The 26,495-nt window shown below is 44.1% G+C and overlaps 1 protein-coding gene across 4 annotated transcripts in view; it reads left to right on the forward strand.

The window, feature by feature from the left end:
- Window positions 1-4,581: 4,581 nt before the first annotated feature.
- The window catches only part of PPP6R1 (protein phosphatase 6 regulatory subunit 1), a 319,943-nt gene continuing 298,029 nt past the window's right edge, over window positions 4,582-26,495 (forward strand). The window contains exon 1 of one of the 4 annotated variants that reach the window (XM_073602816.1): window positions 4,582-4,868. The gene's annotated coding sequence lies outside the window, so the exon portion shown is untranslated. The remainder of the gene's footprint in view (window positions 4,869-26,495) is intronic. The other 3 variants (XM_073602818.1, XM_073602817.1, XM_073602819.1) reach the window with 3 other exon arrangements.

Raw genomic sequence — 26,495 nt, forward strand, 5'->3', positions numbered from 1 at the left:
ATCTTGGGCTCTTTTTACATTTCACATTTTGGGATCTTGGGCAGAAACGCTGCATCTCTGCTCGCAATCTAAAAGCACACTACAATCACAAAACGCATGTTCAGTGCCATTATTTTCAATGGCACTTAAAGTGATATTAAAGCTTTGTTTTTTTTTAATAACAAACATGTTACTGCACTGTGCAGTGGTTTTGTTCCTGGGTCCTCCTCCTTGAGCAGTGCCCCCAGAGAAAACTGCTTGCTATGGGGGCACCGCTGTGTGCTCACTCTTGAGCCACTGCACTATGCATCCAAAAGACACAGAGCTGTGGCTTAGCCCCACCCTGTGCTCTCTCCTCATTGACACTCTGGCTGTGACTGACAGCAGTAGGAGCCAATGGGCTCCTGCTGCTGTCTCTCAGCCAATGAGGAGGGAGAGTCCCCATACAGTCGATCATGATCGCTGGATTGGGGGTTGGCTGCTGCATACAGAAGGTTTTAGCCCTTCATGCATAGAATGCATGAAAGTACAAAACCTTCAGCCTTTACAACCACTTTAAAACACGGTGTGATTTTGCCACAACCTGCTAAGCTTATTGCCCAAAAGGAGTAGGAGCTTCTTTTATGCGACAAGATTTTGTGTTATGATTCATCATGGCAAAACTGAAACCTGTTTAGGTGCCCTTGAAAATGAATGGCCCAAGTACATTTTTTGTAAGCTGTGCAAAAGCCCTTGGGAGTTCTTTTCTCCTCCTTTCCTTACAGATCTTTCTTTCCTTACACCTGAGCTGTGGTTCTCTGCAGCTCCTCCAGAGTTACCATGGACCTCTTGGCTGCGTCTCTGATGAAGCCCAGGTTCACACTGACAGCGGGAATGAAATTGTGCAAGTTCAGCTGAACTTGCACAATTTCATTCCCGCATGTCAGGCCTGACTGTGGGGGTGATTTCAGAGACATCTGTGTGTGTTTCTGCACAGATGTCTATTGAAATCGCACCCTGAAGTTGCCAAAAATGGTACAGAAATGACTTTTGAGAATCCGTGCAGCGCCACAAATGTGGCGTTGCACCGATTCGGATGCGCCATTGCCGGTAATAGCCGCCGATTGACACGTCAGCTCGCTGCAATGTGAACCAGGACTAATGCTCTCCTTGCCCGGCCTGTCACTTTAGGTGGATGGCCATGTCTTGGTGGATTTGCAGTTGTGCCATACTCTTTCCATTTTCTGATTATGGATTGAACAGTGCTCCGTGAGACGTTCAAAGCTTAGAATATATTTTTATAACCTAACCTTGCTTTAAACTTCTCCTCAACTTTATCCCTGACCTATCTGGTGTGTTCCTTGGCCTTCATGATACTGTTTGTTCACTAAGGTTCTCTAACAAACCTCTGAGGGCTTCACAGAACAGCTGTATTTATCCTGAGATTAAATTACACACAGGTGGACTCTATTTACTAATTAGGTGACTTCTGAAGGCAATTTTTTCCACTAGATTTTAGGTAGGGGTATCAGAGTAAAGGGGGCTGAATACACATACACACCCCACTTTTCAGATATCTATTTGTAAAATATTTCCACTTCACAATTATGTGCCACTTTGTGTTGGTCTATCACATAAAATCCCAATAAAATACATTTATGTTTTTGGTTGTAACATGAAAAAAATGTGGAAAACTTCAAGGGGTATGAATAATTTTTTTAAAGGGGTTGTAAAGGCTCGTGTTTTTTCACCTTTAATGCATTAAGGTGAAAAAACACCTGGCTGTCACCCCCCCCTCCTTTTACTTGCCTGAGCCCCTTCATCTTCGGTGGGGACGCGCTGTCCTTCTCTCCACAGAGTCACTGCTTTGATTGGATAATTGATAGCAGCGCAGCCATTGGCTCCCGCTGCTGTCAATCAAATCCAATGACCGGGGCTGAGTCATACTTTCGGCTTCTATGGATGCCGAATGCATGACTCGGGAGAGTGCTTCTCCTTGGGGGTTATCTAATGCAGGGAGGAGCCGACGGGGGCCCCCAGAAGAGGATGTTTGGGGCCACTCTGCAAAACGACCTGCACAGTGGAGGCAAATATGACATGTTTGTTATTTAAAAAAACAAAACAAAGCTTTAGTATCACTTTAAGGCACTGTAAGCCTCTGTTTGATCTTCAACTGCCATGATTCTGCACATGTCTGATCTCATCACATTTAGTGGTATGACAGTTGGGTTGAGAGCACAGCAATGTGACAGTTCCATTCCCTACACGTTTCGCTGAGATTAATGAAGTCATGTAGTGGATTGGTGATAGAGGGGAGCAGGCAAAGGCGTATGTCCACTCTCTATGCCAGGCATGCATACCTCCCAACATTTTGAGATGGGAATGAGGGACACCTACTAACAAATGCATGTAGGCATAGGACACGCCCCTGCCACACCCACTTAAAGGAGAATTAACCCAAAAAAGGTCAATTAAATCCACAAGTGCTTTTTTTTTTTTTTTTTTTTTTTTAGCACTACTATTGCTTTATATTGGCTTTTAAAATATATGTAGCACTGGTAGATTTTCAATCTACCACTTATGTGTAAATTTAGTGGGTCATCTGTTCTGTACATAGTTCAGATTTAATCTATGGCTAAATTAGCTTCTGTTTCAGCCTTGGTTGTGTTGCGTGCAGTTCCACTCCGTCGCCTGTAGATGTCGGTGTCACTACAGACCGGAGCTGGAAAGCAACAGACTGAGGTGTATTGAGTGCTCTTTTTTCCCAGAAGTAACTCGGCAGAGGTTGTCCCCTGCGGTGCATTCTGGGAAGGGGTATTTAGGGATAGACGCCATATTTCTTGGTCTCTTTCTTTCCACCTGCTGGCCCTCCTGGCTGACAGGTATGCGCTAGGAGTCCTACCTTGTGGTCCTCTGGGCCGGAGGACTGCGTTGCTGCAGCGTGTGGGTGGGCCCAGAAGTCTGTCTGGGGCCTACTAATACTACTGCAGAGATGGTCCTGTGCTGTCTGTCCTGCGGGAAGAAGCTGGACAAGTGAAGAGAATCCAGGGGAGGACCCGTCTTGGAAGGATCATGCGGAGCGCTGGAATGGAGAGGGGCCTGATGACTCAATTGGAGGACGCATCTTAAGTCAACCTACCACATAGTACTACCGGGTCGGCTTAAAGGTTCTGGTACTGTGTTGCTGTTCATATAAAACTACTACGCCCTGTGGCAGAGGATTGTGCAGTTACTTTATTCTTCTCAAGTCTGTGGCAGAGACTTTTTCTTGTTCGTGCTACGCTCCAGCTGCTAGGTCAGTGAGAGAGGCCTATCCGGGTGGGCAAAAGATTAAATCTTGGACTGAAGGAATACTCGTCCTTAAGATATTCAAGTACACAAAGATCAAAGACAGGAAAGGTATTTTAACTTCCCTGCAACTCTTCTTCTACCTCTTTCCTGGTATTTCTTCCAGTTATCTCCCATTAAAGCATTGGAAAAGTACTAAAGTGACTGGTGCCTACATTGTCAGATAATAAGCTCAACGTGGACTCTAAGTTTGGTATTGGTGAAATTATAGGTAAAAAAGGTGACGGTAACAGCCTGATTTAAATCAGCAGCTCCACCGTGAGTTATTGCTACATATACAAATGCAACAATAATCTGATGAAAGGTTTAGCTCTGGTAAACACTTTTTGAAAGATAAAAAGTGCATTTTATATACAACTCTATAGATCAGACCAAAGTGAGGAGGAAAGAGGGACATTGCTCCAACTCAGGGAGAGTTAGGGAGGTATGGGCATGGTAGTACAGAGGACGGCGTACTGGGGAGGTATGGGCATGGTAGTACAGAGGACGGTGTACTGGGGAGGTATGGGCATGGTAGTACAGAGGACGGCGTACTGGGGAGGTATGGGCATGGTAGTACAGAGGACGGCGTACTGGGGAGGTATGGGCATGGTAGTACAGAGGACGGCGTATTGGGGAGGTATGGGCATGGTAGTACAGAGGACGGCGTATTGGGGAGGTATGGGCATGGTAGTACAGAGGACGGCGTATTGGGGAGGTATGGGCATGGTAGTACAGACGGAGTATTGGGGAGGTATGGGCATGGTAGTACAGAGGACGGTGCATTGGGGAGGTATGGGCATGGTAGTACAGACGGTGTATTGGGGAGGTATGGGCATGGTAGTACAGACGGTGTATTGGGGAGGTATGGGCATGGTAGTACAGACGGTGTATTGGGGAGGTATGGGCATGGTAGTACAGAGGACGGTGTATTGGGGAGGTATGGGCATGGTAGTACAGAGGACGGTGTATTGGGGAGGTATGGGCATGGTAGTACAGAGGACGGTGTATTGTGGGAAGTGTGCACAACACACTGATATGTGACAAAACAGGAGCTCTCCAGCGCACCCACTTTCCTCCTCCCTCCACTTCCTGATCTCACGCTGCCGGTAACCAGCCGTATCTGAGCACAGGCTGGACGCTTCTCGCGCACTCTCTCTAGCCGTCTACTGATTGGCCGAAAACGCGCAGCACGTTGCGTCTTCCCGCCCCCTCAAATCGCTTCCCTCCTCCCGCCCACTCACCCAGACCTCCGCACTCAGCCCCGCCCAAAAGTTTCAAGGCGCCCCCAACTCTTCATGTCACGCCCACTGCGCGGCACGAGCAGAGCGCCTCCCGCAGGTCGGTTGAGGCCGCGTACACAGGAACCCCCTTCGTCCCCTCCTCCCCTCGTGAACGGAAGCGGAAGAATCAACTCTTTCCGCTGTTGCCGTCCTTTCCAAAGATTGCTGCCCCCCCCCCCCCCTTGTGTGTGACAGCTGCGGGAGCCGGGACTGTACGCTCTAGCCGCCCCCCTCACAGGGACTGGAGGCCCGCCGGCACACCTCCTGCGTTTCCTGCTCTGTGACCCCCCGACTATCACGGTAAGTGCCCGCCCCGGCCTGTCACCGAGCACAACTTGGACGGGACGGTTAACCCGTGCAGCGCCTCTCCTAGCAACACGTTCCCCAGAGTAACCTGTGTGTGAGAGAGAGAGAGAGAGAGAGCGAGCTGGGCACAGACACCGCCTCTACCCGCCGTGTGCCCCGGGCCAGGCTCAGCGCTGTACCTCATCAGAGGAGCGGCTCCTGTCATGAGAAGTTTGGAGAACACACTGGGGCTTATTTATTCAAACTGGAAAGTGCAAAATATGGTGCAACTCTACATAGTAACCAATCGGCTTCTAACTTCAACTTGTTCAGTTAAAGTGACGCTAAAGGTTTTTTTTTTTTGTTTTGTTTTAATAACAAACATGTCATATTTACCTCCACTGCGGAGCTTGTTTTGCACAGAGTGGCCCCGAACCTGGTCTTCTGGGGTCCCCCGGCGGCTCTCTCGGCTCCTCCCCACATCAGATAACCCCCTAGGAGAAGCGCTCTCACACGGGGTTACCTTGGAGGCGTGCTCCCGAGTCCAACATTCGGCGTCCATAGATGCCGAATGCAGGACTCGGCCCCGCCTCCCAGCGGCTTCATCATTGGATTTGATAGCAGCGCAGCCATTGGCTCCCGCTGCTGTCAATCCAACCGAGCCGAGAACCCCGGGCAGAGAGAGAGCGCGTCCCTGTGGGACAAGTTTGAGGGTTCAGGGGCTGGGGGGCCGCTCACTGACAGGTGTTTTTCCACCTTAATGCATAGGATGCATTAAGGCGAAAAAACACAGACCTTAACAACCTATTTAAGCTTTGATAAAACCTGGAAGCTTATTGGTTTTTATGCAGAGCTGCACCAGATTTGGCAATCTTCAGTTTTAGTAAATCAAGCCCAATGATTGCACACAACACAGTGATCACACAGAACACTGCCAATCGTACAGCGATCACACAGAACACTGCCATCGTACAGCGATCACACAGAACACTGCCATCGTACAGCGATCACACAGAACACTGCCATCGTACAGCGATCACACTGCTGCAGGGCTCATATACACTGCAGGCTCCTTCACTGTGTGTTGGTGCTCATTGTCAATGCATTTGTTGGAATATTGACTTTATTTCAATTTACCATCTTCACTAAATTTCATGGACATGCATTGCTGCACAGTTGTGTGTTTGTGTCCATTTACATGCATTCTGATGTGGAAAAATGCAGTAAGAGGTTGTAAAGTTGCCGCCCCCCCCAGCAGATTTAAGCCAATGTGTGCTAGTATGCATCGCACATTAGAGCTGCACAATTTATTCGTTAAAAAAACGTGATCTCGATTTAACCCCCCCCGACGTTCTCTACTGCAGAGTTTGTCGATTCTTTTATATAACAAGTGGAGAGACTTATCTGCTCACTCAGCTGTCAAAAGAAAACATCCAGGCAGTCTACCAAGTTTTTAACATGAGACATAGGGGGTTATTTACGAAAGGCAAATCCACTTTGCACTACAAGTGCACTTGGAAGTGCAGTCGCTGTAGATCCGAGGGGGACATGCAAGGAAAATAAAAAACAGCATTTTAGCTTGCACATGATTGGATGATAAAATCAGCAGAGCTTCCCCTAATTTCAGATCTACCCCTCAGTATTACAGCGACTTCACTTCCAAGTGCACTTGTAGTGCAAAGTGGATTTGCCTTTTGTAAAAAACTCCCATTGTAACTAACTCTTCCTGTTAGATCAAAGGGCTAAACTTCTGTGTGTAAAGAGAAAAATCCAGGCAGTCTGCCAAGTTTTTTAACGTGTAAATGCAGGAAGTTTAACCACTTAAAGTCTAAATCTTTTTCTGACACTTGTTTCTTAAGTTAAAATCAATATTTTTTTCTAGAAAATTACTTGGAACCCCCAAACATTATATATATTTTAGCAGAGACCCTAGGGCAGTGATGGCGAACCTTGGCACTCCAGATGTTTTGGAACTACATTTCCCATGATGCTCAACTACACTGCAGAGTGCCAGAGCATCATGGGAAATGTAGTTCCAAAACATCTGGGGTGCCAAGGTTCACCATCACTGCCCTAGGGAATAAAATACACTTCAATGAATAATAAAAAAAAAACGAAACCGTAAAGTTAGCCCACTTTTTTTGTTTTAATGTAAAAGATGATGTTACACCGAGAGAATCGTGATCTATCTTTTAAGCAAAAAGATCGTGATTTGCATTTTAGCCAGAATCATGCAGCTCTATCGCACATTATGACAGACTTGCCTCGCTCACACCATGTGTAGAGACATCAGTTTTTCTGCATGCTTTCTGCAAGGGCACCAAAAGAAAAAACAGTTCTGCGTGTTCTGTTCACACCACAACACTGGTATCCTATGCAGATATATTCTGCACAGGAATTTGCAATGTGTATGCAGTTTTCTGCACGGAAAAAAAAAACAAAAAACTGACGTGACGTCAACACTGTGGTGTGAACAGAGCACATAAGTGTTGTGCATGAAAACTGATATAAACTGATGTGTCTGTAAAATCTGCTCGGTTTTCCTATCAGTTTTCATACGTGTATGGTGTGAAAAATCCCTGTCATTCCTGTCTGCTGCCTTGGTCCTCTGCTATCTGCCAAAGCACATCTGACAGGTTTTCCTGACTTTCATCTGATTGACAGCCTCAGCTATGTTTCTATGTGCTGCTTAAAGGGAAGCATGTCTCTTCCCTCCAATCAAATAGCAGACCTCTCCTCACTGAGCCCTGCAGAGTTTAAAGGAGTTGCAGAGTCTTAAGCCTCGTACACACGGTATGATTGTTGGCCAACCAAGCGTCTGATTTTTGTCTTAAGGGCGTGTGCCAGGATCTTCTCTTGCATACTAACGGTACACAATCGTGCAACAAACATGATCGTAGTGACGTATTACGAGGAATTTCAGCTCTAGAGCACCATTTCTGCTAATTTCGTGTTTGAGCATTGATTCCGAGCATGCGTGTTTGTACTTTAGACATTTGTGTGATGGATTTGTGTACTGACCATACGAAAAAAAAACGTGGTCCGCCTAAAATTTACTAGCTTGTCATCCAACACTTGTTGGCTGAAAGTTGGACAACAATTGTCAAAAGGAGTGTACTAACGGTAAGATTTTAGGACAACAGTCTGTCAACAGACAATCCCCTGCCAACAATCGTACCATGTGTACAAGGCTTTAGGGTTTTTCACCTTAAAGCAAAGTTCTACCCAAAATTGGAACTTCTGCTTTTCTGTCTCCCACCCCCCCCCCACTTGTTTTTGACAGGTACCCTGTCCCCACTTCCATCAGACCGCTGCTGCGAGGTATGTCAGTAGCTAGGCCTCCTCCTTCCCCTACTGTTGGGCCAGTAGGAGAGCGCAGCGCAGTAGGGACCCGGCCGTGAAGCCGCAAGGCTTCACTGCCAGGTTCCCTTACCGGAAATGGTGGCAGCGGCAGCACCTGACAGCCAGTGGAAATAGCAGTTGCAGTGCTGACATCGCTGGACTCCAGGACAGGTAAGTGTCCTAATAGTAAAAGTCAGCAGCTAGAGTATGTAGAGTAGTAGCTGTCCACCAGAGCCCCACTTTTTACTTACCTGACCGTTCCAGCATCGAGCCCAGCGGCCCCAGCTACTGTCTCGGGTCCTCATTGGATATATTGATAGCAGCAGGAGCCAATGACTCCCACTGCTGTCAATCAAATTCGGTGACAAATGCAGGCCAAGTCCTGTTGTCTGTGTCAATGGATGCAGCAGCAGGACTCAGGAGCATGCTTGAACAGGTGCCCCCATGGAAATTGGCTCTCCTTGGGGGAACTCGCTGAAGGGGAGCCAGAAAAGGAGGATCGCGGGCCACTCTGTGCAAAACCCTTGCACAGAGCAGGTAAGTGTAGCATGTTTGTTATTTAAGTGCTTTTTATGGCACTTTTTATTTAGAAGTTTAAATCAGTATGTTTTGCTAAAAAAAAATACTTATAACCCCCAAACATTATACATTTTTTTTTTTTTTTTTATAGCAGAGACCCCTAGAGAATAAAATGATTGTTGCAATTTCGTTACACTGTAATTGTGCAGCGGTTTTGCAAACACAATTTTTTTGGACAACATACACTAATAAATAAAAACAAAACAGAATACCGTATTTATCGACGTATAACACGCACAGGCATATAACACGCACATTCATTTTAAGAGGGAAGTTTCAGGAAAAAAAACTTAAATTTTAAATAAGAAACTTTGAAGCAAAATAAGGGTCAGCGCCCATCTGCAGCCTCACCGTTGCCATCAATGCAGCCTGATCAATGCCCATCTGCAGCCTCACCATTGCCATCAATGCAGCACCCTTACCATTGCCATCAATGCAGCACCCTTACCATTACCATCAATGCAGCACCCTTACCATTACCATCAATGCAGCAGCCTTACCATTGCCATCAGGGCAGCCTGATCGATGCCCATCTGCAGCCTAGATGGGACAGGGAGGGGGCGGGACGAGCGCCGAGAGATTAAATACAGTGAGAATCTCCTATGATAGACAGAACAGTGGTCCAATGGTGGCCCAGGAGACAGAACTTCATATTACAGAGGCCGCCAAGTAAACAGGAGATTCTCACTGTATCTAATCTTATGGCGCTCGTCCCGCCCCCTTCCCTGTCCCCTCCGAGGCAGCTAAAATTGAAGTATTGGCGTATAACACGCACACGCTATTTGCACCCGATTTTCATGGTGAAAAAGTGAGTGTTATACGCCAATAAATACAGTAGTTACCACATTTTTTTTGTATAATGTGAAAGATGTTTAGCTGAGTAAATAGATACCCAACATGTCATGCTTCAAAATTGCGCACATTTGTGGAATGGCGGCAAACTACAGTGGATAAAAATCTCCATAGTTGATGATTTAAATGCCTTTTACAGGTTACCTCTTTAGAGTTAGAGAGGAGGTCTAGCACTAGAATTATTGATCTTGCTCTAACGTTTGCGGTGATACCTCACGTGTGGTTCGAATACCATTTACATATGCGGGCGTGACTTACGCATGCGTTTGTGCGCGAGCACGGAGTGGTGGGGGGCCTTTTAATTTTTTTTAATTTAACTTTTTATTTTTACACTGTCCCTTTCATTTTTTTTTTTTTTATTATTCTTACATTATTTTTTACGTTAATGTATACATCCCTTGTAATAGAAATAAGGATGACAGGTCCTCTTTAGGGAGAGATCTGGTGTCAAAAAGACCCTAAATATCTTTTTTACCTTTAAAAAGATCCTTTTTTTTTTTTTTTTTTTTTTTTTTTTTTTTTGATCTTTCACTTTTGTAACAAGGGTGCCCCCCAGATCCTACCTAGCCTACTCATTCAACAAGATAGTGTAAAAAGTAAATAACGCAAGTTTTTGTCAAGTCATATTTAAAAAAACAAATGTCCCACTGGTGTAGATCCATCGTCAATCACGCCGCCCACCGCAAAAAACCCAACTCTACGGTCCTGATGAAGGCTCCCATTGTCTGACCACTCTTAAATAACTATGAGGTGGAGCCACCCGATGACGTCGCTGGGTGGCACCGCCCCTTCATTATTTAAGAGCTGTTAGACAGCGGGAGCCTTCGTCAGGACGGGAGTTTTTTTTTGGGTTAGTGGTGGCAGCGGGCGACGTGATTGACAAAGGATCTACACTGGGGAGAACCCCACTAACAGCTGCTGACTCATCCCTTGCTAAGGACGCAGCAGCTGGCTTCCCATCCTGAACCTTAACCAGCTATTCACTGGTTGTTAAGGGCGACGGTGGCCCCGCCCCTTAACACTGGAGCTACTAAAACATAGCTTACGCACTAGGCTAAACACTGCTAAACGCCGACAAACAAAACGATAACACATTCGCATTTTTGTCCAGCGTTTCTAAAGCAGTTTTTAGCTTTGTAGTGTGCACGAAGCCCTAAAGTGGTTGTGAAGGCTGAAGGTTTTTTACCTTCATGCATTCTATTCTTCTATGGTTGTGCTGGAATTGCATCAAAATAATACAGGAAACCTTTCCAAAATTGCACTGTGCTGGGTGGCATTGATGTGAATGGACACCATTGAGAACAATGTTATTTCTAATGTTATGCGATTCTGTGTGATTCAAGTTGCATCAGAAATCTCACTAGTGTGAACCGAGCCTTAGATACTCATAAGTGCACTGCAATGGTGTGAACTTGGCCTATTGGAATACATGAATTTTTCTTGCATATGCATTTGTACTGCATCTAAAAATGCACCTGTCACTATCCGGTGTAAATGAGCCTTTATCACATAGATTTCTGCTATTTAGCCTGTGTCAAAGCACTACACCTTCTTCACCAAAAGTTTTGGTGAGGTTAAAACCAGAAGTTAAACATACAGATCTATATATAACCTTCCTCTGTCTAAAGCTGTATTAAACCCAAAAAGAAAAAATGTAACATATTGCAGCTTATAAAGCCTTAGGCTTGGTTCATGCGTTTTTAACCACGTCCAATTCGCATAACATGTGAATTGGACTGGCTTTCAATGGAGCCGGTTCGCACGTGCGCAGCAGCCGCGCTGCCATTTTTAAGAGTCCTGTGCGTTTTTTTTTTGTTTTTTTTTTAATGGTCCATTCAGGTGCGATTTTTAGGTAAAAAGTCACACCTGAACCGGTGAACAGAACCGCACTGGACTGCTGCACTGAAACTGAGGCTGCATATGTGTAAAGCCAGCCTTAGATGGTATTGGTGCAGTAAAGGCTTCTTTCTGGCAACTCGATCATGCATATTATTTTTGTTCAAGTATCATTGTATTGTGCTGCTTAAAAACAACCACACCATCTTTTTCCAGAGCAGCCTTGTATTTCTCCTGAGGTTACCTGTGGGCTTTTCTTTGTATCCCAAACAATTCTTCTGGCAGTTGTGGCTGCAGTCCTTCTGGGCCTCTTTGACTTTGGCTTGGTATCAACAGATCCCCAAATGTTCCACTTCTTAATAAGTGATTGAACAGTACTGACTGGCATATCCTGGATATCTTTTTATATCGTTTTCCAGCTTTATAAAGTTCCATGACCTTATTACTCAGGTCTTTTGACTGTTCTTTTCTGCTCTCCTTAGCTCAGTATCTAGCCTGCTCAGTGCATTCATGTGAGAGCTAACAAACTCATTGAGTAATTATACACAGACGCTAATTGCAATTTAAAAAGCCACAGTGTAGGAAATTAACCTTTTAATTGGCATTTTAACCTGTGTGTCTGTGCCAAGGTCAAACATTCCAGGAGATGGAAACTTTTGATCAGGGCCATTTGGGTGATTTATGTTCTGATTTAAGAAGGAACCAAAGGACTATGTGTGATAATAAATGGCTTCATATTATCACTATCCTGAAATAAAAGACAGTTATTTGGCACGATCAGTCATATTTTCAATATCAATGCCAAAATTTTACGATTTCTGCCAGGGGATGCACACTTTTGAACACAACTGTAAATTTATTTTATCTATTGGATGCCCCACCATGATATTTTGACTTGTAACACACACTTTATCAATTGCTTTCCCTTATTCTTTTAGCACACTGAGCTGGACGACCTCTTAATTTTATTGAGGTATATGTGCCCCTATTACTATATTAGGACATTACCACTGAAGGTTTGTTCAGACCATGTTTTCTATGTGCCCTGTTCACATGTGTGGTGATGTTTTTTTTTTTTTTCTTCTTTCTCTCCATGATATTGAGCATAGATTCATGCGTGTACAGTGCGATTTTTTTTTTTTTTTTTTTTTTTTTCCCCCCTCCTGTTTTCATTGCGAATTTCCTAAGCAGCTGTTCAGCTGTGATTTAGATGTGGTTCAGATGTGAATTTTTGGAGTCGGTGGCCACCAGCTTCTTTAACATTAGCTAATTGTTAGAGGAGCTGCAGTCTGCTCACATAATTTGTAATAAAAACATCTTTGCCATTCTGAAACTTCCCTCCAAACACTTGCATATTATTTTATATATACTATACTATTTTATATATACTGTGATTCTGTAAATTTTTGTTAAAAATCTTACAAACATAATAAAAACATTTATATACCGTATACACTCGAGTATAAGTCGAGGCCCCAATTTACCACAAAAAAATGGGAAAAACTTAGTGACCCGAGTATAAGACAAGGGTGAGAAATGCACAGCTACTGTAAGTGGAAAAGAGGGTCAACAATACCCATTTGCAGCCTCACTGTGCCCATTTGCAGCCATAGGTCCCCCGAACTTCAAACTCGGTAGTTAAGGGTTCCTAGCTGCAGCCAAAATTTGGGGTCTCTGAACCCAAAGGTTCCCGAAATGACATTGCTGCAGATGGACACAGTTGACCAACTTTGGGGCCCCGTATCTCGCACCATAAAATATCCAAAGCTGGAGTTCCTATCACCAAGTGGCCCTGAGATACGGGGCCCCAAAAATCGGTTCAGAAAATGTCAAGCACTTTTCTGCAGCAGAGAATGACATTTTCCGAACAGATTTTGGGGCCCCGTATCTCGGGGCCACTTGATGCTAGGAACCCCAAATTTGGATATGTTGTGGTACCAGTTCCACTGGGTTTGCACACCAAATTTGGGTTCCTAGCACTAAGTGGCCCTGAGATACGGGGCCCCAAATTCGGTTCGGAAAATGAAATTTTTTGCTGCAGAAAAGTGCTTGACTAGAGTATAAGTCGAGGGGGGCACTTTCAGCACAAAAAAATGTGCTGAAAAACTCGACTTATACTCGAGTATATACGGTATATACAAAATAAATAAAAATGAACAAAAATAGCTTACATCAGCATAGAAACAGAAAATGGCTTTTTTTTCTAGAAAAAATAAAGAAAACTAGATATATCAACCAAGATGCATTTTCATATTATAACGATTCAACTAAACAAAGCCCTAACCTCCACTTAAACACTCCCTCAGGCTAATAAATGATTACACATTTAACCCATGCATGCAGCCTTTTTTCAAAAATCCAATTTTATATAAAAATCTAGGGGACGTGAAAGGACAAAGAAAAGTTGCTCACCCAGAGACAGCAGCTACGGGGACCTGACATTCCTCCATGCCATTGTCCACGCCCCTGGCCGCCACCTGTCCTTCTCAAGACCCTGAATCTTCCCAACCTCGCCCAGAATGTGTGCACCACCACCTCAACAGGAAGGACTTTTTTTCCGAATGGAAACCTGACACCATGCATTCCACGTGAAGAAATGGACTACTAAGCTAACTTGAAAAAGTGTCTCAAAATCCCAATGTGTCTCAAAGGCCCCGTACGATCATTACGCATAACTCAAACAGGAAAGTAAAGGTATACCCAGAGCCCCACCCACCTGCTGATAGACTTCTACATTGAAGGGGCACTGAAGCAAGAAATGGTCCATTGAACCCACACACACACACACACACACACACACACACACACACACACACACACACACACTTCACTGTTGGACAACCATGCTCTGCAGAGCGATGCTTCAGGTTGCCCTTCACATAATGTCTGACATGAAACGAGCGCCAGGCCAAATCCCGAACTGTGATTCTATACTTGCCAAATATGCTGCAGAAATCTCCCTTCTCTGAGTCTGGCTGCATCCAGCTTAACTGTGGGCAGCTGAAGCTGCTGCCTGTTCGCTTCCTGGATTTACACCGACACACACCTCCATCCCTGCAGCTCTCATTGGCCCTCTTATGACTCATAGCCCCTTCCTTCCTGGCAAACTCTCACGAAAGTGAGAGAGAGAGCTGTGCATGTCATAAGTCTAGGCTTTTTACCAGACAAACAGGTAGTTGGCTGTATAAGGTATTTACAGGCAGAAAAAAATGTTTTACTATCCATAGTTAAAACAGCAAGGGCAGAAGACTTAATAGATGGAAAGTTGAAAAAATGACTGAAGGTCCGCTTTAAGGATTGGGCTGGGAAGCCCACTGCTTACTACCACTTTTAAAGACGTCAGGTTCTCAAATTATTGCTTATGGTCAACAACAAAAAATCCTTTAGAAAAATGTTCATACATCTTGCCCGTAGTATCTTGAGGGGGTTGTAAAGGTGCAAAATGTATATTTAGGCTGTAGGTAGATCCTGGTGAACTTCTTCCATGTTTCTCTTTGAATGATCCGTGTCTCTCGTATCTTGTATGTTATCCAACAGTGAGATCCCCTTCGCCATAATTCTCAACTCATTTACTTTTTCTACTGTGAGTTTGAATATTTCTTTCCACTTATTATTTTCCTGCATTCTGCAAAAACAGACAATTCCAATTCCTAGTTAGAAAGTGTTGACGTATAAGGCTTATTAAGACTGTGTGATGATGGCATATGCAGCAGAACCTGCTAAAGCATTTTGCAGACATAAGGTTTGACAACACACGCCCCCCACCCCCTTTAAAAAAAAAAAAATCTTGAATAAAGTACATCAGGCATGTGAAGTATGCTCTATCCCTCTGCCCCACTGCCGCTTCCTTCTCTTTTATTTGCTGGCAATACTTTGACTCAAACTACCAATCGCCAGGCTTTGACATTTTTTGCAGACACTGTTCAGTCAGATCCATATCCTGCTTCTGCCCGTATGTCAGATTTTGACATATAGCTGTGTCAATGCATCTGCATGCACTTCTTTGGGCTGCCTGCACACAGCTCCGAGGTAGATTCATGCACAGCAAACTGCGGCTTAGATCAAAGGATGGGTCTGATCGACCATCTGAGCTTTTAAAGAATAAGTTCAACTTTAGTGACGTGAAATGTTACACCCGTATTAAAGTGGTTGTAAAGGCAAAGGTTTTTTATCTTAATGCATTCCATGCATTAAGATAAAAAAAAACCCCTGTGTAGCAGCCCCACTAAGGCCCCTTTCACACTGGGGCGGTGGGGGCGTCGGCGGTACAACAGCGCTATTTTTAGCGCTGCTGTACCGTCGTTCTTGCAGCGGTATTAAAAAGGGTTAAAATCCCTCGTACAGCGCGGCTATAGCCGCGCTGTCCCATTGATTTCAATGGGCAGGAGCGGTGAAGGAGCGGTGAATACACCGCTCCTTCACCGCTCCAAAAAAGCGGTTTGCAGGACTTTTCTCACCGTCCTGCCTGCGCACCGCTTCAGTGTGAAAGCCCTCGGGCTTTCACACTGAACAAACAGCGGAGGCTGTTTAGGGGCGGTTTGCAGGCGGTATTTTTAGCGCAATACCGCCTGCAAACCGCCCCAGTGTGAAAGGGGTCTAATACTTACCTGAGACATCTCGATCCAGCGATGTCCACGAGTGTCTCGGCCATCCGGGACTCTCTCTTGATTGGCTAAGGCACAGCAGCAGTGCCTTTGGCTCCTGTTGCTGTCAATCAAAGTCAGCTAGCCAATAAGGAGAGCAAGGGGGTGGGGCCGAACCGCAGCTCCATGTCTGAATGGATACACGGAGCTGCAGCTTGACTCGGGTGCCCCATACCAAGCTGCTTGCTGTGGGGGCACTCAACAGGAGGGAGGGAGGCCAGGAGCGCCGATGAGGGACCCGAGAAGAGGAGGATCTGGGCTGCTTTGTGCAAATCCACTGCACAGAGCAGGTAAGTACAGTGAGGGGGAAAAAGTATTTGATCCCCCCCCCCCTCTGGTTTTGTACATTTGCCCACTGACAAAGAAATGATCAGTCTATAATTTTAATGGTTGGTTTATTATAACAGTGAGAGACAGAATAACAACAAAAATATCCAGAAAAAACAATTCAAAAAGTTACAGATTGATTTGCATTTTAATGAGTGAAATAGAGCTGCACGATTCTGGCTAAAATGAGAATCACAATTTTTTTGCTTAGAAGATAGATCACGATTCTCGGGGGGTAACATCATCCTTCACATTAAACAAAAAAATTGGGCTAACTCTACTGTTTTTTTTTTTTTGTTTTTTTTTTTTGTTTTTTTTATAGTTGAAGTGTATTTTTTTCCCCCAAAAATTGTGTTTGAAAGACCACTGTGCAAATACAGTGTGACATAAAATATTGCAACAATCGCCATTTTATTCCCTAGGGTCTCTGTTAAAGTATATATAATGTTTGGGGGTTCCCAGTAATTTTCTAGCAAAAAATAATGTTTTTAACTTTGTAAGAAACAAGCGTCAGAAAAGGGTTTAGACTTTAAGTGGTTAAACTTTCTGCATTTACACACAGAAGTTTATCCCTTTGATCCAGGGGTAGGCAACCTTTTGAGCACAGTGTGCTGAAAAATGTTTTCAAAGAAATAGAGTGTGCCGATTTTATAACAAATAAAGTCAACTTTACACTCTCAGTCACAAAAAGTAAATGCTATAAACTACTTTAGTAGTGAGAAATTAACATCCTGCACTCTCACTCCTCAGATCAGCCCCAATTCATGCACCTTCACACCTCAGATCTCTGTCCCCCCTGCTCATCTGCCTCACCACTGTACCACCCTGCTCGTCTGCCTCACCACTGTACCACCCTGCTCGTCTGCCCCACCACTGTACCACCCTGCTCGTCTGCCCCACCACTGTACCACCCTGCTCGTCTGCCCCACCACTGTACCACCCTGCTCGTCTGCCCCACCACTGTACCACCCTGCTCGTCTGCCCCACCACTGTACCACCCTGCTCGTCTGTCCCACCAATGTACCCCCCTTTCTCGTCTGCCCCACCAATGTACCCCCCTTTCTCGTCTGCCCCACCAATGTTCCCCCTTTCTCGTCTGCCCCACTGCTCTACCCCCCTGCTCTTCTGTCTCACTGCTGAACCCCCTTCTCATCTCTTCCACCAGGGTACCCTCCTGCTCATCTGTCCCACCTTTGAATCCCTCCTGCTCATCTGCTCCACCGCTGTACCCCCTTCTCATCTATGATATGCGTGATATGCAGAGTGGTGAAAGGAAGCAGAGATGAGACACATCTACCTGTCCTGGCACACTCATCCTGCTGATCCACCTCTCGCATCCAGCCCACCTGTTTGTATGTGATGTCACATACAAGCATCTGTAATGGATGCACAATGATGAGCTCAGGTCAGGAGCATTTTCTGAAATTGGTGGGCCTGTGTGCAGGATCATAAGTTGGGCCCCCGCAGCAGTGATTCAGTGCAGTGCTCTGCGCCACAGTGCTCTGCGCTGAATAGTGGCTCTGGCTTAAAGGGACACAGAGCGCAGGGGTTCAGTAGTAAGGGACACAAAGGTTCAGGAATAATTTCAACAAAGTTTCCAGAAGCTCAACAGTAATACCACAAACTGTAACCTGATTGTAGTTTTCTCAATCACAATGAAATCCCTTCTTTCTGAGATTGTTAGTGGCAACCAAGCGAGTCATCTTCCTCCAGATGGTGGGCGGGGACTGTGATTGGCTTTAGCAGTGGCCAATGACAGTTGTCGTCCTCCTCCTGGAGACAGGGACCGCCCCTCCCCCCCCCCCCCCAGTAGAACTGCACCCAATCTCTTCCTCATCAAAAAAGCTGACGATTGTAGCTACAGCAAAGTTAGAGAACCAAACAATGTCTCCCATCTTTTACAATGTGTGGGGGCACAGTGCCTCCCCCTCAGCGCAGGCGCGGTGTGGGAAACTCTGAAATTGGAATGCATTAGTGTCTCACTGACACTTCCCTGCGCTGCTCTGCTGATGGGGAGGGAGTCGAGTGCCAGCAAAAGAGGATTTTTGTGGCACCGGTGTCAGGAGTTGCCTCCCTCTTTGATCTATGGAATAGTTACAATGTTTCTAGTTATCTACTAGCATAGACAATGTTAAAAACTTGGCAGACTGCCTGGATTTTTTCTTTTGACAGCTGAGTGAGCAGAGAAGTCTCTACACTTGTAACATGAAAGAATCGGGAAACGCAGCAATATAGATCGTGAGGGGGGTTGAATCGAGATCACAATTTTTTAACGATCAATTGTGCAGCTCTGGAGAGAAATAAGTATTTGATCCCCTATCAATCAGCAAGATTTCTGGCTCCCAGGTGTCTTCTATACAGGTAATGAGCTGAGATTTGGAGCACTCTCTTAAAGGGAGTGCTCCTGATCTCAGCTTGTTACCTGTATAAAAGACATCTGTCCACAGAAGCAATCAATCAGATTCCAATCTTTTCACTATGTCCAAGACAAAGAGCTGTCAAGGGATGTCAGGGACAAGATTGTAGACCTACACAAGGCTGGGATGGGGCTACAAGACCATTGCCAAGCAGCTTGGTGAGAGGGTGACAATAGTTGGTGCGATTATTCACAAATGGAAGAAACAAAAAATAACTGTCAATCTTCCTCAGTCTGGGGCTCCATGCAAGATCTCGCCTCGTGGAGTTTCAATGATCATGAGAATGGTGACGAACCAGCCCAGAATTACATGGAAGAATCTTGTCAATGATCACAAGGCAGCTGGGACCATAATCACCAAGAAAACAATTGGTAACATACTACGCTGTGAAGGACTGAAATCCTGCAGTGCCCGCAAGGTCCCCTTTCTCGAGAAGGCACATATACAGGCCTATCTGAAGTTTGCTAATGAACATCTCAATGATTCAGAGGAGAACTGGGTGAAAGTGTTATGGTCAGATGAGACCAAAATCGAGCTCTTTGGCATCAACTGAATGCGCTGTGTTTGGAGGTAGAGGAATGCTGCCTATGACCCCAAGAACACTATCCTGAACATCAAACATGAAGGTGGAAACGTTATGCTTTGGGGGTGTTTTTCTGCTAAAACTTCAGGGAAAACTTCACCACATCAAAGGGAGGATGGATGGGGCCATGTACTGTCAAATCTTGGGTGAGAACCTTCTTCCCTCACCAGGGCATTAAAAATGGGTCATGAATGGGTATTTCAGCATGACAGTGACCTAAAATACACGGCCAAGGCAACAAAGGAGTGGCTCAAGAAGCAGCACATTAAGGTCCTGAAGTGGCCTAGCCAGTCTCCAGACCTTAATCCCATCGAAAATATGTGGAGGGAGCTGAATGTTTGAGTTACCAAACATCAGCCTCGAAACCTTAAAGGGTAACTCCACTTTTGTGGGAAAAAAGGCAAAAATTAATATAGCGCATCATTCCTGACACTAATCCTATTGTAATTGAATGTTGTTATTATACAGGATTTATATAGTGCCAACAGTTTGCATGGTGCTTTACAACAGATGGAGAAAATGAAAATACAGTTGTTTGGTGTGGGTAAGATGGGCCTCGCTGAAGAGGAGGGTTTTCAGGGATCGTCTAAAAGCGAATAGTAGGAGATAATCTGACATATTGGGGTAAGGAGTTCCATAGGATTGGAGAGGCTCTGGAAAAGTCCTGGAGGCGAGCATGAGAGGAGGTAATGAGGGAGTTAGAGAGCAGGGGGTCTTGAGAAGAACGAAGAGAACGATTAGGTTGGTATTTTGAGACTAGATCAGTGATGAAGCTGGGGGCAGAGTTGTGGATGACTTTGTAAGTAGTTCGTATTTTGAATTGAATGTTTGGGTGAGCGGAAGCCAGTAGAGGGATTGACAGAAGTAGCAGACACAAAGCGATTGGTAAGGTGGATGAGTCTGGAAGCACCATTCATGATGGATTGAAGGGGAGATAGACTATGTAGAGGTAAGCCAATGAGGAGGGAGTTGCAGTACTCGAGGCGAGGGATGACCAGGGAGTGATTTAAGAGCTTTGTTGTGTCATTGGTTAGAAAGGTGTGTATTTTGGAAATGTTGCAGAGGTTGAGGTGGCAATATTTGGACAGTGATTGGACGGGGCTTAAAGGAGAGTTCAGAGTCCAGGACTACACCTAGGACCTTTGCATGCGCGGGTGGGCTTTATAGTTGTGCCATTGATTTTGACAGAGAGATCAGGGGAAGGGGCACAAGGGGGAGGAAAAAATAAGTTCGGTTTTGGATAGATTAAGTTTGAGATGGTGGTCTTGACATCCAGACTGATGTACAGTGGAACCTTGGATTACAAGCATAATCCGTTCCAGGAAAATGCTTGTAATCCAAAGCACTTGCATATCAAAGCGAGTTTCCCCATAGAAGTCAATGGAAACGAAGATAATTCTATCCGCATTGACTTCTATTGCATGCAATACCGCGTGTGGCCAGAAGTGGGGGGTGCCGGAGAGCCTCGGAAATACTTGGGGACAGCTCGGCTAAACTTGGAAAGGCTCGGAAACCGAGTGTTTGAGTATTTCCGAACCGTTCCCAGTGTCACCAGCGCCCCCGCACCTCTGGCCAAATGCGGTACTGCACACACCCCATTAGCTTGCATTCTGCTCATTTTGCGAGACAACACTCGCAAGCCGAGTCAGAATTTAAAAAAAAAGTTGCTCGTCTTTCAAAACGCTTGTTAACCGCGTTACTAGTTAACCAAGGTTCCACTGTATCTGATAGTAAATTAGTGATACGTTGCGCTATTACAGGCGCTATTTTTAGCGCTAAAACGTCTGAAAAGTGCCTTAAATTACCTTTCCTTTTCAATCTGCAGCTACTGTAATTTTCTGAGAATGCAATGCAATATGGCTACATGGAGTTGTTCTGTGCACAGAATGTGTACTAACCACTCCCCAGAAACATCGTTTCCTGTTTGGGTGATTGGCTCACCAATTTTCCCAAAAGTCTGCACTAAGATAAAAGACAGATTTCAGATATCCCCTTAACAAAAATTTCATATTTGGAGAGATACTTTTAATAGGAACCCATCTAAAGAGATGCATGCCCAGCAGATTTCCTCATTCATGCCCTGTAGCTGCACACCTGACAGTTAATTATGAAACCCCTCCCATTAGACCCACTCAGTACAGAGCCACAGACAAACATGCATTGGATTACTTAAGAATAACAAAAGGTAGGAATCTGCAACAAAGGTTGTTATAATCCTACATAGATCACCCAGAGGGGAATGCTTTTTTTTCTCAACAAAAGTGAAGTTGCGCTTTAATGACTTGGAGAGGATCTGCAAAGAGGAGTGGGACAAAATCCCTCCTGAGATGTGTCCAAACCTGGTTGCCAACTACAAGAAACGTCTGACCTCTGTGATTGCCAACAAGAGTTTTACCACCATGTTTTGCTAGGGATACTTATACTTCTTTCACTCATTAAAATGCAAATCAATTTGTAACTTTATTGAAATGCATTTTTCTGGATATTTTTTTTCTGTCTCTCACTGTTAGAATAAACTGACCATTAAAATTATAGTATGGTGTGGATAAGTGTGGCGCTAAAAAAATATTATAAATGTACGTTAGTGAGCAAAGTCAAACAGAATAGCCTCTGAGAGACGGTATGCACAATAAAGTATATTAGTGAAACTTTATCAAAATTGAGAGTGACAGCAATATATACCCTAGAGTGATGGAATAGAAGCACCTAAGTGGAACATATATGAGATGTTAGCCAACACTGACAAAAACCAATGTGAATAGGATATATATAAAAAAAAAATCTTGCGACTACTACACACCCCAATAATGGGAAGGAGTAGTACAAATAACTAAAAGTAAAACAAGAAAAATTGAAGCAAAAAGATGAAACAATAAGATATAATATGATATCAGATTTTTTAAGACATCCTAAGACTGTAATGTCCCCAAATGTGAAATCAAAACAAATGGTGAAAAAACAAAATCTGAAGTGTTGCAATTATAGCCTAGAAACATATGGACTGGGGCTAGAACACCAGACATAAACTTTTAAGTTACTAATATAACCAGAAGTCCAGAAACCAATGGGTATACATCTGGAAACGCAGACCGAAGAAATCCCCAGTGGCCGAAAAAAAGGAATGTGGAAATGAGAGTCCCCCAAATCCAAGGATGGCATCCACAAGATAGAATATCCAGCTTGTAAGTGAAAGGGATATGAAGAGGTACCCTTACCAGCAGTGATGGACTCCCAGCCGGCGGCTTGGGGGTCAAACAGGCTTGTAATGGAGCAAGGGAAACAGCTCTTTGTCCCCAATGGCAGGAGTTGATAGAAGGATAAAGGCACTCACCAACCGACACTCACTGATCTCACCGACTCTCGGCTTTGATGGTGTAGATGAAGGGCTGTTCGCCAAAGAATGAACTCCATGCAGTGGGTGGAAATCCTCAAGGGAAAAAAAGGATCAAGAAGGGAGGCTCCCCATAGTGTAAATCAGCTTATCAAAAAGCTTTTATTTATAATAAAATAATAAAAAATACACTCTGGCTCATAGGTAAAAGTCAGGTATATAACGGTATTTAAAAAGCGCTTAAATCAAATGGTGGCAAGACAGGCATCACAAATCCAACGCGTTTCGTCCAATAGGACTTCAACAGGGGTATATCTGTGAAGTTGCGCTTTAATGACTTGGAGAGGATCTGCAAAGAGGAGTGGGACAAAATCCCTCCTGAGATGTGTCCAAACCTGGTGGCCAACTACAAGAAACGTCTGACCTCTGTGATTGCCAACAAGAGTTTTACCACCATGTTTTGCTAGGGATACTTATACTTCTTTCACTCATTAAAATGCAAATCAATTTGTAACTTTATTGAAATGCATTTTTCTGGATATTTTTTTTTCTGTCTCTCACTGTTAGAATAAACTGACCATTAAAATTATAGACTGATCATTTCTTTGTCAGTGGCCAAATGTACAAAAATCCGCAGGGGATCAGATACTTTTCCCTCGCTGTATATAACGTGTGTTATTTTAATGGTAACACAAGAATTTAGTATCACTTTAAGGGTGTAACATGTTTCTGAAGCAGCAACCCCACATGTCAATATTAAGAACTCTGCCCACACATACGCTTCATTCAGAGTTCTGTGAATGAACTAAAAGTTCTGTCTGTGGCAGATGACTTCTAATTGTCAATGAACTGTGAGGGTGCTGGTGAGTGCCCTAGTAGTTGATTCATCTTTTTGAAAATTAGTTGAGCCAAAAATTGATAATTTAACCGCTTCCCACCAGCCCAACGTCATATGACATCGTAGAGTTTGAGCGGTGATATCTGAATGATGCCTGCAGTTACAGACATTAGGGATTGACCGATTATCGGTAAGGCTGACTATTGCAGGCCGATACCAATTTTTCAGAAAAAGCGGATATCGACCAATATTACTGATATTGCTTTAAGGGGTTTTACCGGGGTGATGCCTGCAAATGGTTGGCTTCATTGTAATAACAATTGATGCTATTATTACAAGCAGCCCCCCAACAACCCCCTCTTCCCCCCATCCCCCCGGTGCTCGACCGGGCTCTCCCGTCCCGCTGGGTGGCCCAAGCAATCAGCCGACACGTCCGCCGATGCTTTGTTCGGGCCTCTGATCTAGTAACCCGGAAGTGATGTCATGACATCACTTCCCGGATTACTGGCATCTTAAAGGCGCCAGTTTTAAAAAACAGAAAAGGTGTTCAAAAACGCAGATCTTGACGTTTTGAATACTTTCAAGTGCAGAGGAGGGGTGTAAAAATAAAAAATTTAAATGTACAGAATATCGCACATAATATTGGCCTGAGAGGTGACTGAAATATTGGTATCGTATCTGCACCGAAAAAACGTTATTTGTTGATCCCTAGCAGACATCATTCAGGTATCTTCTTTTACAGCCGCTGATTCCCTACACCATAAGAACAATTATAGCGACTGTTCAGCTGCTTGACCGTTCTTAGGGGCGGCGGGAGGGGACATCTCCCGCTGCCCTCCGGTGCTTCTACCGACTCACCTGTGCTTTCAGTAAGCTGGAGAAGGAACCGACCGGTGTCGGATGCTGACCATAGAGATTTCCTGGCGGGCCAGATGGTCTCTGATCGTTCGGAGGTTGGGCACGATGTTATGACGTCACGCCTGACGTCTGCATTTGAAGAAAATGCCGCTGCCTCAGCTGGGAAGCTGAGTTCTTCTTCCCTTTTTTTTTTTTTTTTTTTTTTTTTTTTATGATTTCAGGTTTCCCAGCATAGAGGTGAGATCTGGGGACTCGCTGACCCCAGATTTCACTTTAAAGAGGACCTGGCTCGCACTATTCCTATTACAAGGGATATTTACATTCCTTGTAATAGGAATAAAAGTGATAAAAAAAATGTAAAAAAGCATCAAACTAGAAAAGTAAAATTAACAATAAAAAAAAAATTTAAAGCAGCCCTGTCACAGATGCGAACACATACATAACTCACGCCCACTTATGTAAACGGGTTTCAAACCACACATGTGAAGTATTGCCGCAAACGTTAGAGCGAGAGCAATAATTCTAGCCCAAGACCTCCTCTAACTAAAAAACATGTAACCTGTAAAAAATTTTTAAAGTGTCGCCTATGGGGATTTTTAAGTACCGAAGTTTGGCACCATTCCTTGAGTGTGTGTGCAATTTTGAAGCGTGACATGTTGGGTATCTATTTACTCAGCGTAACATCTTTCACATTATGCAAAAAAATTGGGCTAACTTTACCGTTTTTTTTTTTTTTTCTCAAAAAAACTTGTTTGAAAAATTGCTGGGTAAACACTGTGCGAGATAAAAAGTTGCAGTGACGGCCATTTTATTCTCTAGGATCTCTGCTGGAAAAAAAATATAATGTTTGGGGGTTCTGTGTAATTTTCTAGCAAAAAATTATGATTTTTACATATAGGGGAGAAATGTCAGAATTGGCCTGCTAGGCAAGTGGTTAATGCAATACATAGCATACTATCAAGGAATGATGGGCTGACCTAGTCAAAGGACTGATTTGAGTACCGTTGAAATGTTGTGGCATTTGATATAGGCAACTCTTGCAAGGCAACCCCCAAACCTCTTGCAACTGAAAGAATTTTGTATTAACGAGTTGTCAGAAATTTAAGCAAATTGATGTCAGAGACCAAGCAGTTGTACAAAACACCTACAAGAAGTTATTTCTTGTTAGAGGGGCAATACCAGCCTTTGAGACCTGGGATGTACTTACTTTTTCCACAGCACACTATTACATCTATTATTCTTATTGAATAAACGATTGAAAGGGCAAATGTTCATTGTGTTTTTATGGAGTGTATACCTTTATCTGTAGGCACTGTTTGATCAAACCATTCTCTACAAATATGGTACATTCAATGATTTCCATTGGGGAGTACCTCATTTTTCATGTGACTGTGTGATGGATGGTCAGTGTGTTTTGGACCAGTAAGAATTTTGTCATGAGTACTGCTATGTGGTATTTTTGGAACTTGACGTTTCAGTAGAATTGCACTTAGTTGTATTGCACGTATGCTGTAATGTTTCAGTACTGTGTACCACTCCTCCCTGTTTACATATGTTTTATACTAGTCACTCTGAACAAAACATTTGTTACCCTGGAGTTTTTTCGCTTGCCTATTCTTCCTGGCCATAACTGTCAGCTTGTTGACTGGGCTGGATTAAATTTAACCGACTTTGGTCCTTTGTAGTTGGATCAGGAGAGAACTAACAATTTAAAGGGCCCTGCCACATAGAAAAACAAACGTACACTTAATTCATGTCGCTGTACATCAGTGTACTATGCTCTGCACTGCTGTACAGTTACATGCGATCCTGTTCGTTGTGCTGTGAAAAATGCAGTAAATCTACATTTTCTCTCAGCTCGCTGTAGCACAGCTCCACAGCGCGTTGCAGTGTGAATGAGATGCACAGAAAACAATGGTTTTCTGTGTGTCCTTGCGGGGACCGGTGGTTTACAATGCAGTGAAACATCGTTTAGTGCACATAGTGTGAATTCAAACATAAGAACATAATTTATGTAGTGTTTGATTCTTCTAGAC

Source organism: Aquarana catesbeiana, linkage group LG10 (genome assembly GCF_042186555.1).
Source record: "Aquarana catesbeiana isolate 2022-GZ linkage group LG10, ASM4218655v1, whole genome shotgun sequence".
Classification (NCBI taxonomy): domain Eukaryota; kingdom Metazoa; phylum Chordata; class Amphibia; order Anura; family Ranidae; genus Aquarana; species Aquarana catesbeiana.